General features: G+C 45.3%; 1 protein-coding gene across 1 annotated transcript in view; it reads right to left on the reverse strand.

Annotated features, from left to right (window-relative positions):
* Positions 1 to 524, reverse strand: part of LOC120915305 (G-protein coupled receptor family C group 5 member C-like) — a 48,793-nt gene extending 48,269 nt beyond the window's left edge. The window contains exon 1 of the mRNA XM_040325684.1: positions 363 to 524. The gene's annotated coding sequence lies outside the window, so the exon portion shown is untranslated. The remainder of the gene's footprint in view (positions 1 to 362) is intronic.
* Positions 525 to 10,400: the final 9,876 nt, after the last annotated feature.

The raw sequence follows: 10,400 nt of genomic DNA on the forward strand, positions 1-10,400 counted from the left end.
CAATTTTTCATACACAATACTATTTGCCTCAAAACGCACAAAAGTGGACCAAAACCTAGCCCTGGACTATTTTCAAAAATGTTCCGCAGCGCACAGATATGAAAAGGCTCTATCTACAGCATTGCCTTTTAGTGTGCCGTAGTGCGTTCAGACGCAAACGTTAAAATACAAATGTGTAAACTGCACTGTAGCTCAGCAGAGAAATCATCTTTGTATCAAAGCCCAAAGTAATGAAACAAAGAAAGTTCAAACGGTCCATTGTGTTTGTGGATTTAAATTGTTCCTGAACAAAAACAGAACCACGTGGTCACCCAGTAAATGGTTGTTTTATATTTTCTATAAAAAGTAGACACTGTACTCACCGCATGCACGTCTCTAGCTGGCTAGGCTTCAGTTTTGCAGTCTGGAATTCTGCTATCAAGTGTTTGGATGAAGAGCAGACAAAGTATTAGAGCCCCCTCCTCTATGTGACCAAGCCTCTAACAAGTGGAAGGAGACTGCTCACCCTCCCAACAGAAAGAGGTGAGCACAGAGGGGGCTAGGGTGGAGCCCTTCCAATTATTCAGCCTTCCATCAGCAGCCTCCCCTCCAATGCCCACACTGCTCCAGCTAGGTAATCTTGAGATATTTGGCAGGCGGACACAGAATAATGTTGGAATGGCTAGATAAGCACACAGAACTGTGTTGCTCAACACTTGCAAAAACATTTTTATACTTCTTGTACAAAGGCATTTCATGCTTAGAAGACGAACAAACTACACTCTGATCTGATGCTGGGCTACCAATTCAAATACAGTAAAACATTGGTTTGAGAGTAACTTGGTTTGAGAGCGTTTTGCAAGACAAACAAAATGTTTTAATAAATTTTGCCTTGATATACAAGCGATGTCTTGAGATAAGAGTAGCGTCATGTCACAACTGAGTATAAAAAAGAAGAGAGGAACCTCTAAGTGTAGCAATATGGTTACATTTAATGAAGGTACAACATTTAGCAACTTATTTCTACACTTAGAGGTGTCTCTCTTCTCTTTTATACCCTGTAAAAAAATGCTTTGATATACAAGTGCTTTGGATTACAAGCATGTTTCTGGAAAAAATTATGCTGGCAAACCAAGGTTTTACTGTATCATTATTAACTTAAAGTGGAGTTCCACACACTTTGGGGCAGATCCACAAAAGAATTACGCCGGCGTAATTTTTTATTTCCCGCGTCGTATCTTTGTTTTGTATCTTCAAAACAAGATACGACGGCATCTCGGCTCGATCCGACAGGCGTACGTCTTAGTACGCCGTCGGATCTAAGATGCAATTTTTCGTCGGCCGCTAGGTGTCGTTTCCGTCGAATTCCGCGTCGAGTATGCAAGTTAGCTAGTTACGGCGATCCACGAACGTACGTCCGGCCGGCGTATTCTTTTACGTCGTTTGCGTTCGGCTTTTTCCGGCGTATAGTTAAAGCTACTGTTATGAGGCGTACTCAATGTTAAGTATGGCCGTCGTTCCCGCGTAGAAATATGAAATTTTTACGTCGTTTGCGTAAGTCGTTCGCAAATAGGGATTTGTGTAGAATGACGTCACCGTCGGAAGCATTGGCTTGTTCCAGGTTAATTTCGAGCATGCGCACTGGGATACCCCCACGGACGGCGCATGCGCAGTTAAAAAAAAACGTTGTTTACGTCGGCCCGACGTATTTACATAAAACACGCCCCCATCACAGAGATTTGAATGCCGCTGCCAAAGATACGCTAAGCCGCCGTAACTTACGGCGCGGATTCTTTGTGGATTTGGAAAAACAAAAAGTAAGTTACGGCGGCGTAGTGTATCTTAGATACGCTACGCCCGGCGCATAAATGCGCCGCTGTACGTGGATCTGCCCATTTAACTTTATCTTATTCAATCTATCAATGGCAATCATTTCCACATTGATTGTTTTTTTTTTTGTTCGCTTACCATGTTTCAAAGGTGTTCCAATTCACTTCCTCCTTCTCCCACCCGCAGCTAATAACGTAATTTCCTGGCGGCGCACTGTGTCCTGGGAGCTTGGTGTCATAATTCCCAGAAGTCAGTGTGGATCGCTGCCGCTCGGCCTCGAGATTTCACCGCTAGATATCTTCATTGCCATCACAACGGGGCGGGCACTTCCACAATGCCGCCCATTGTGATGGCAACATCAGAAGTTTATGGTGCTGCGAGCCTGAACATACTGCGCATGCGCGAGAAAAGGCGGTGCATGCTGGTCGCTCAGCTGCACTGTATCCCGGAAGATAGTGCTTGTGAGCTTTACATGCCCACAAGCAAAATGGGAAATGCCAGGAAAGAAGAATAAGTTATTTTTTGGTTAGAAATCGAGCGGTGAGTTATACTAAAAACATGAGTGCTATATATAACAGTTATAATCAAAAGATATTCATTATAGAAAATAAATAAAAAATATACAGTTGGAACTCTGCTTTAAGAATATATCCGCAAAGCGTAGCACCAAATGTCCCCCATTTGGCATCAAACCCCTCATTCCGTGTCAAATGTCCATGCTGAACTTCTGTTGTAAAGATAGATTGTAAGCTCTTATGAGCGGGGCCTCTTAACCCTCTTGGATTTTATTATATTGTAACTGTACTGTCTCCCTTTTATATTGTAAAGCGCTGCGTAACCAGTTGACGCTATATAAATCCTGTATAATAAGAATATGAATAAGTGAACTTTTTACATGAAAATTCCACATTTTGGAAAAAATAAAAATAAATGCATCCATATTGCAAACAGCAAATATGCTCATTTATTATTATTTTTGTGCATTTATATCCTCCAGCTGAGGTCTGTACCGAAGTGTGGACCTTTAGGTGTGGACCTGGATGAACTATTATTGGGCTACAAGTGCAGTGACATCACTGCACTTGTGCTTCATTGAGAATAGGGCCTCATTCACATGGTGTACGCAGAGTACGTCCAGGCCCGTCGGAACAGGACAGGCAAAGCAAGCAACTGCTTGGGGCCCCCGAGCTGGCCAGGGGCCCCCAGCAGCCGCTTGCTATAAGTGCTGCAGCCTGTAGCGTGGCCCGGGAGTATCCCGGAATCAAATATGGACTGCCTGCCAGCCTGCCGCTGTAATTAAATAATTCTTAACTCACTGGTTGCTAGGGCCGCCCCGCTTGGCGTGTAGCAACCAGTGACGTCACATTTTGCCTGCACAGCGCTGCGCTCTCTCTGAGACTCCGACTCCACCTACCCACCTCCTCCTCTGCATATTTAGGTTCAGGTAGGCCCCTGGGCTCTGTGATTGGGTACAGTGGACATGTGCGGCGGGCGAGGCTGGCCTGGCCTATCCTCAATCTCGGGGGAGAGAAGGGATCACTGCTCCAGGTGGGTCACTATGTAGAGATGGACTGACTCAGGATACCGTGGGTGCTGGCAATGCACTGACCATGCATAAGATACGAAGAAAGAGGATGGATAGCCGCACTCCAATGACCAAACGGTTGTCTTTTATTCAAAAAAGCACAGCAAGTACATCACTTCACAGGTGCAACAAAGTAACAGGTATATACCCGACGCGTTTCGCATTGAGCTAGTGCTTAATCATGGCTTAATCTCGGGGGAGCAGGGCTTGCCTGGCATATTCTGCTAGCTGTGGACGCTCGCTGTCTCTTCCTCCTCCTCCTCCTCTCTGAGTCCGAAATGGATCCGTCATCATGTCCCCGTCGAGGGTGGCCGGCCAGTGTGACAGGCGGCGGCGCAGAGGCAGAGCAGGAAGAAAAAAAGGTGAGAGATTCCCTCGTAAGTTTTGCTGCTGACCCGGGGGGAGTAGGTATTTGTCTGGGGAGAGGGAGCAGCCAGAAAGTCGTTGTACTGTAACGTGTAGTGCATTGTGTATTGGTCAGTGTGGGCATTGTGTATTGGTCAGTGTGGGCATTGTGTATTGGTAAGTGTGGGCATTGTGTATTGGTCAGTGTGGGCAATGTGTATTGGTCAGTGTGGGCATTGTGTATTCGTCAGTGTGGGCATTGTGTATTCATCAGTGTGGGCATTGTTTATTGGTCAGTGTGTGTGTATTGGTCAGTCTGTGTGTGAATTGCGTATTGGTCAGGCCCCGTACACACGGCCGAGGAACTCGACGTGCCAAACACATCGAGTTCCTCGGCCAGTTCAGTCCAGGAGCCGCCGAGGACCTCGGCGGCCCGAGTTCTCCCATAGAACAACGAGGAAATAGAGAACATGTTCTCTATTTCCTCGCCAAGGTCCTCGTCGGCTTCCTCGGCCGAAAGTGTACACACGGCCGGGTTTCTCGGCAGAATTCAGCCAGAAACTCGGTCGGAAGCTGAATTCTGCCGAGGAAACTGGTCGTGTGTACGGGGCCTTAGTGTGTGTGTGTGCATTGCGTATTGGTCAGTGTGTGTGAATTGCGTATTGGTCAGTGTGTGTGAATTGCATATTGGTCAGTGTGTGTGCATTGCGTATTGGTCAGAGTGTGTGTGCATTGCGTATTGGTCAGTGTGTGTGAATTGCGTATTGGTCAGTGTGTGTGAATTGCGTATTGGTCAGTGTGGGCATTGTGTATTGGTCAGTGTGTGTGCATTGCGTATTGGTCAGTGTGTGTGAATTGCGTATTGGTCAGTGTGTGTGAATTGCGTATTGGTCAGTGTGTGTGTGTGCATTGCGTATTGGTCAGTGTGTGTGTGCATTGCGTATTGGTCAGTGTGTGTGTGCATTGCGTATTGGTTAGTGTGTGTGAATTGCGTATTGGTCAGTGTGTGTGAATTGCGTATTGGTCAGTGTGGGCATTGTGTATCGGTCAGTGTGTGTGTGAATTGCGTATTGGTCAGTGTGTGTGTGTGCATTGCGTATTGGTCAGTGTGGGCATTGTGTATCGGTCAGTGTGTGTGTGAATTGCGTATTGGTCAGTGTGTGTGTGTGCATTGCGTATTGGTCAGTTTGGGCATTGTGTATTGGTCAGTCTGTGTGTGAATTGCATATTGGTCAGTGTGTGTGTGTGCATTGCGTATTGGTCAGTTTGGGCATTGTGTATTGGTCAGTGTGTGTGTGAATTGCGTATTGGTCAGTGTGTGTGTGAATTTTTACATGGGTCCAGAGACGAGCAGGCAGATGACATATTTGTGACTGCTTAGTATCTATGCTGTGGTTCATGTAGGCTTTGCGTGCGGGGAGGGTTGGGGGGCCTCCATGTCCAATTTGCTTTGGGCCCCCAAATTCCTTCAAACGGCCCTGAGTACGTCCATGTGAGGCTACGTTTACCCACATGGGGATGCACAGGTTTTCTGTGCATCCCTGTGCAGGCAGTCCCATCTATGTCAAATGGGATGTAGTGGCTGTATGGAAACAGCTGCTGCTGCCAATCTGACATGCATGCAGGTGCATGGCCCTGAACACGCATTGTCTGTGTTCAGGGATGTGCACCCGCACCCGCATGGATGTCAAATTGTGAGCAGCGGTTGTGTCCATACAACCACTACATTCCATTTGATATAGATGGGACTGCCTGCACACGGATGCACAGAAAACTTGTGCATCCCCATGTGGGTAAACCAGGGGTGGATCCAGACTCTAGTCTCGGGAGGGGCACTGCCAGAAAGTTTTACAGGCAAATTGTCGGGACAATGGCTGGTGTTGGCGCTTCAATCTTCACGGCGACATGGTTGATATGGTGTCAGGATGATTGAAGCGCATTATTTCTATTATTACATTGTAATATAGAATTAAATGGTGCAACTCACCATAATGCCGAATCAGTGGGAGCCCCAAGTGTGTCACTTACTGTCCCCTGCCACCAGATGTGGATTGTCACTTGTCAATGTCTCTTGCCACAAGATGCAGATTGTCACTTGCCAGAGGCTGTGTCCCAGAGTGAGGGCGGGTGGTGAGAGATGTCAGAAAGCTGCTACCCATCAGAATATGCAACCAAGTGATGTTGCATTGCGGCCATCTTGGTACACCTGCACTCATCCACAGTAAGCCTAGAGTTAAAGGGCCAGATTCTTGTATAACGGCGTAAAACTCGGCGGGTGTAACGTATCTGATCAACGTTACGCCGCCGCAAGTTTTACGGGCAAGTGCTTGATTCACAAAGCACTTGCCTGTAAAGTTGCGGCGGCGTAAATCCCCCGGTGCAAGCCCGCCTAATTCAAATGATCCGGGTAGGGGGCGTGGATAATTTAAATTAGGAGCGTTCCCGCGCCGAACGTACTGCGCATGCGCCGTCCCTAAAATTTCCAGACGTGCATTGCGTTAAATGACGTCGCAAGGACGTCATTGGTTTCGACGTGAACGTAAATGGCGTCCAGCCCTATTCACGGACGACTTACAACGTAAATTTTTAAATTTCGATGCGGGAACGACGGCCATACTTAACATTGGCTGCGCCTCATAAAGCAGGGGCAACTTTACGCGTCGCAAATCTTACGTAAACGTTGTAACTTTACTGCGTCGGTCGGGCGTACGTTCGGGAATTCGCTTATTTTGCTAATTTGCATACTCGATCGGGAAAACGACGTCGGCGACACCTAGTGGCGAAAAAAACCGCCTGTCAGATCTAATGGTTATCTATGCGTAACTGATTCTATGAATCAGATACGACGGGCGGACTCAGAGATACGACGGCGTATCAGGCGATACGCCGCCGTATCTCTTTTGAGAATCTGGCCCAAAGTCTGCAAACGGACATGTTTATACACCCACCCGGAGTCTTGCTTTTCACAGTTATTTTTAACAGTAAACTCAGCTTAAATAGTGAAATATACAGTAAGTTGGGTCTACTGTTAAAAATAACTGTGAAAAGCAAGACTCCGGGTGGGTGTATAAAGATGTCCGCTTGCCGACTTCTAACTCTAACTAGGCTTACTGTGGACGAGTGCAGGTGTACCAAGATGGCTGCGACGCAACGACACTTTAGTTGCATATTCAGATGGGGAGCGGCTTCCTGACTCAGAACACCTGCTCGCTCAGTCACACACTAGCCCGCCGGCATGATTGCTCACTAATTAAAGCGTTGCATAAAAAGCTATATAAGTACCTGTAATAAATAAATATGGTGACAAAAGTACGTTATGGTGTAAAATTGAAGCATAGCTCCCAACTGTCCCTGATTTCGAGGGACTGTCCCTGATTTGCAACGATGTCCCTCTGTCCCTCTTTCCTCCTCATGTGTCCCTCATTTTGGTCTGATCTATATAGTTGTATATGAAATGCACTTTTTATCTTTCAAAAAGTGTTTCCCAGTGCTAAACCTTTGATCCAATTTATTATTTGCTACATTTGTAAATTTCAAAACCAGTATAAAGTAATAATAGTAGTAAAAAAGCACTACAGTCATACCCCACTTTAAAGTACACAATGGGGGTTATTTACTAAAGCTGGAAAGTTCAAAATCAGGCTCACTTCTTTATAGAAACTAATGAGTTTCCAGGTTTTATTACCAGGCTTAAATGAACAACCTGAGGTTAGAAGCTCATTGGTTTCTATGTAGAAGTGAGCCTGATTTTGCACTTTCCAGCCTGTAATATTTTTTATGTATAATTCTCCTTTAAGGAGGTGTGGCAGGGGGTGTGTCCTATGCCTACATACATTTGCTAATATGTGTCCCTCGTTCCCATCTCAAAAAGTTTTGAGGTATGATGAAGTATGGACAAAAAAGTGGAGTTTAAAAGGAAAAGTGCACTTTAAAAACAATTGCATCTATCACTTTTGCCCGCGTGCCCAGACCTAACCAATCCCATCTTCTTCCTTAACAGACACATACACATACCCTCCATCCAATGGCCACAACATGAAGTGATACAAGTCTTTAGTGTCCTGGCTATGCCTGAGTATTAAGCCTCGTACACACGATCAGTCCATCCGATGAGAACGGTCTGAAGGACCGTCGTCATCGGTTAACCGATGAAGCTGACTGATGGTCTGTTGCGCCTACACACCATCGGTTAAAAAAACGATCGTGTCAGAACGCGGTGACGTAAAACGAAGTTCAATGCTTCCAAGCATGCGTCGACTTGATTCTGAGAATGCATGGTCGTGCCTACTAGTACTAACGATCGGTTTTGACCAATCGGTTAGGAATCCATCGGTTAAATTTAAAGGAAGTTGGCTTTTTTTTAACCGATGGTTAAATAACCTATGGGGCCCACAAACGATCGGTTTTGACTGATGAAAACGGTCCATCAGACCGTTGTCCTCTGGCTATCCTATCGTGTGTACGAGGCCTTAGTGCCTCAGACTACTATAAAGCTAATATCCTGAGGCAAGAGACGATCAAATATGGTCCCATAGAAGTCTATAAGGTTGTAATGTACAGATGTGGCCATGAAAGTAACAAAAAAAATTGTGGTTCTGCATGTAAAACAACAGCGTAACTGCAGCCATAAAATCTAGGTATGCATATCTACTGTATATCTGTGGAGGAGAGAGGATTGGTTAGGATAAGTCAGGGTAAGAGGGCAAAAAGGATAATCCACACAGGAGAAAGTGTCCCCATTGCAAAATGTCCCCCCTATTCCTGTTCTGGTGGCAACTTGAAACTTTGGATTTACTATTACTTTCATTCCCAGTGATATTAGTGATCAGGACAATTAGAGAAAGTAAATCTCCCTAACGGGAACACAGACAACAATAAAGACCTAACAGTGGTTCATACCCCTAATCTTTCTTTTTAAAGCTTAACCACTTGCAGCCTGCCCAATGTCATATGACGTTGGCCCAGAACAGCCACTCTTGCTAGGCCATGAAGCAACCCCGATCTCTGTAAAGAGCAAATGACGCGGCTCTTTAACCATGTGATTGGCTGTGTCCAATCACAGCCAGTCACATGTAAATACTGGAAGTGCTGGTAATCGGCTCTCACCACCTCACACTGACAGAGTGTGCAGCGAGGAGAGCCTATCAGCAGCATCTCCTCACAGGGGACAGCAAGACAGGTAATTGGGGGAACTGATCATCAGTGCCCTGATTACAAAAAAGTGCTAGCAGTGCCAGCAATCAGTGCCCACCAGTGGCAGCAATCAGTACCCATTAGTGACACCAGTCAGTGCCCATAAGTGTGGCATATTAGTGCCTCCTCATCAGTGCCACCTATCAGTGCCCATAAGTGTGGCATATTAATGCCTCCTCATCTTTGCCACCTAATCAGTGACCATAAGTGCCACCTCATCAGTGCCCATCAGTGTAGCCTATCAGTGCCCATCAGTGCAGCCTCATAAGCACCCATCAATGAAGGAGAAAAATTACTTATTTACAAAATTTACTGACAGAAACAAAGAAAAACTTCTTCAAAGACAACTGGGAGGTAATGATCCACCCAAGGTTTGCACAGGGGCTTAGATTTCTTAACCCTATCTAGCAGGATTGCTTCGACCTTGGCATGTATCATGGCTATGGTAATTCTATTGTTAGTTTCCGCAATGTTAAGTTGAGTTTTTCAATGCTTTGGCTATAGTTTGCTTGGACCTATTTTCTTTCTGGCAACCAAGGTTGCTCGAATCTCCCATCTTTACAGTCAGTGTTGATGAGAGAATTCCTCTTGCAGAGCCATTGTGTTTCCCCAGGAAATATAACAGCCGCTAGCAATAATCGCATGTAAAATCCAACAGGCCGTTTGTACCCAAGTTGATCTATCAAATTGGGTACATTCAGCCTGCCTATACATGGTTCGAATTTCGAACGGTTCCTGCTAAAGCCTCGTCTATGATTGTCTGACACTGGAAGTGTACTGCTGGCCAGATCAAAGGGCCAATGGGGATGAACTGATTTGTACAGTCCATTGCTTTATCCGTTGAGTGGAAGAAGAGTCCCTTCCACCAGCTACAGCAGCCTTGCCAGAAGGGGAGAGGAATGGTTATGTGATTGCATGTAAGAAACACTAAGAAAGGGCGTTTAAGATTTGTGATACATACAGGGCCACGGGGAGAAAAGCATAGAGAATATTTCCATGTCAGTTTGCTAGCTAGCCTTTCCTCCTACTTAAAGCATTGGGAACCTGCAATAGATGAAATATTTGCTTTTGGGTTTAGACACGCTTTAACGTTTTATTCATGCTTCAGATTATTGCTTTCATTATTTTAAAATGTTAATTTAAAGGAAAAGAACAAGTGGAAAAACCCTCAGGTGGTTTCAGTGCTCGTTCTTGTGCTTTAATACATCATGGTCTGTGTGATCAGGAAAGTAGGAAGAGCCTTTTCTTTGCCTAAATATTCTGTGCTAAAGTGTGCCTTTTTTCCATAGCGAAAAATAGGCAAGAACTAGGCAATTTATTACACCATCACATCATCCTGAATGACCTGCACTCCAAATCGCTAAATTACTTCCAAACATATTTTGATGTGTCTAAATTCTCTCACTTATCTATTTATTTTCTTTAATTTATAATGGATATATTTAATACTGTGTAGCCCTGGGGTTTC

The sequence above is a fragment of the Rana temporaria genome, chromosome 10 (genome assembly GCF_905171775.1).
Source record: "Rana temporaria chromosome 10, aRanTem1.1, whole genome shotgun sequence".
Taxonomy (NCBI): Eukaryota; Metazoa; Chordata; class Amphibia; order Anura; family Ranidae; genus Rana; species Rana temporaria.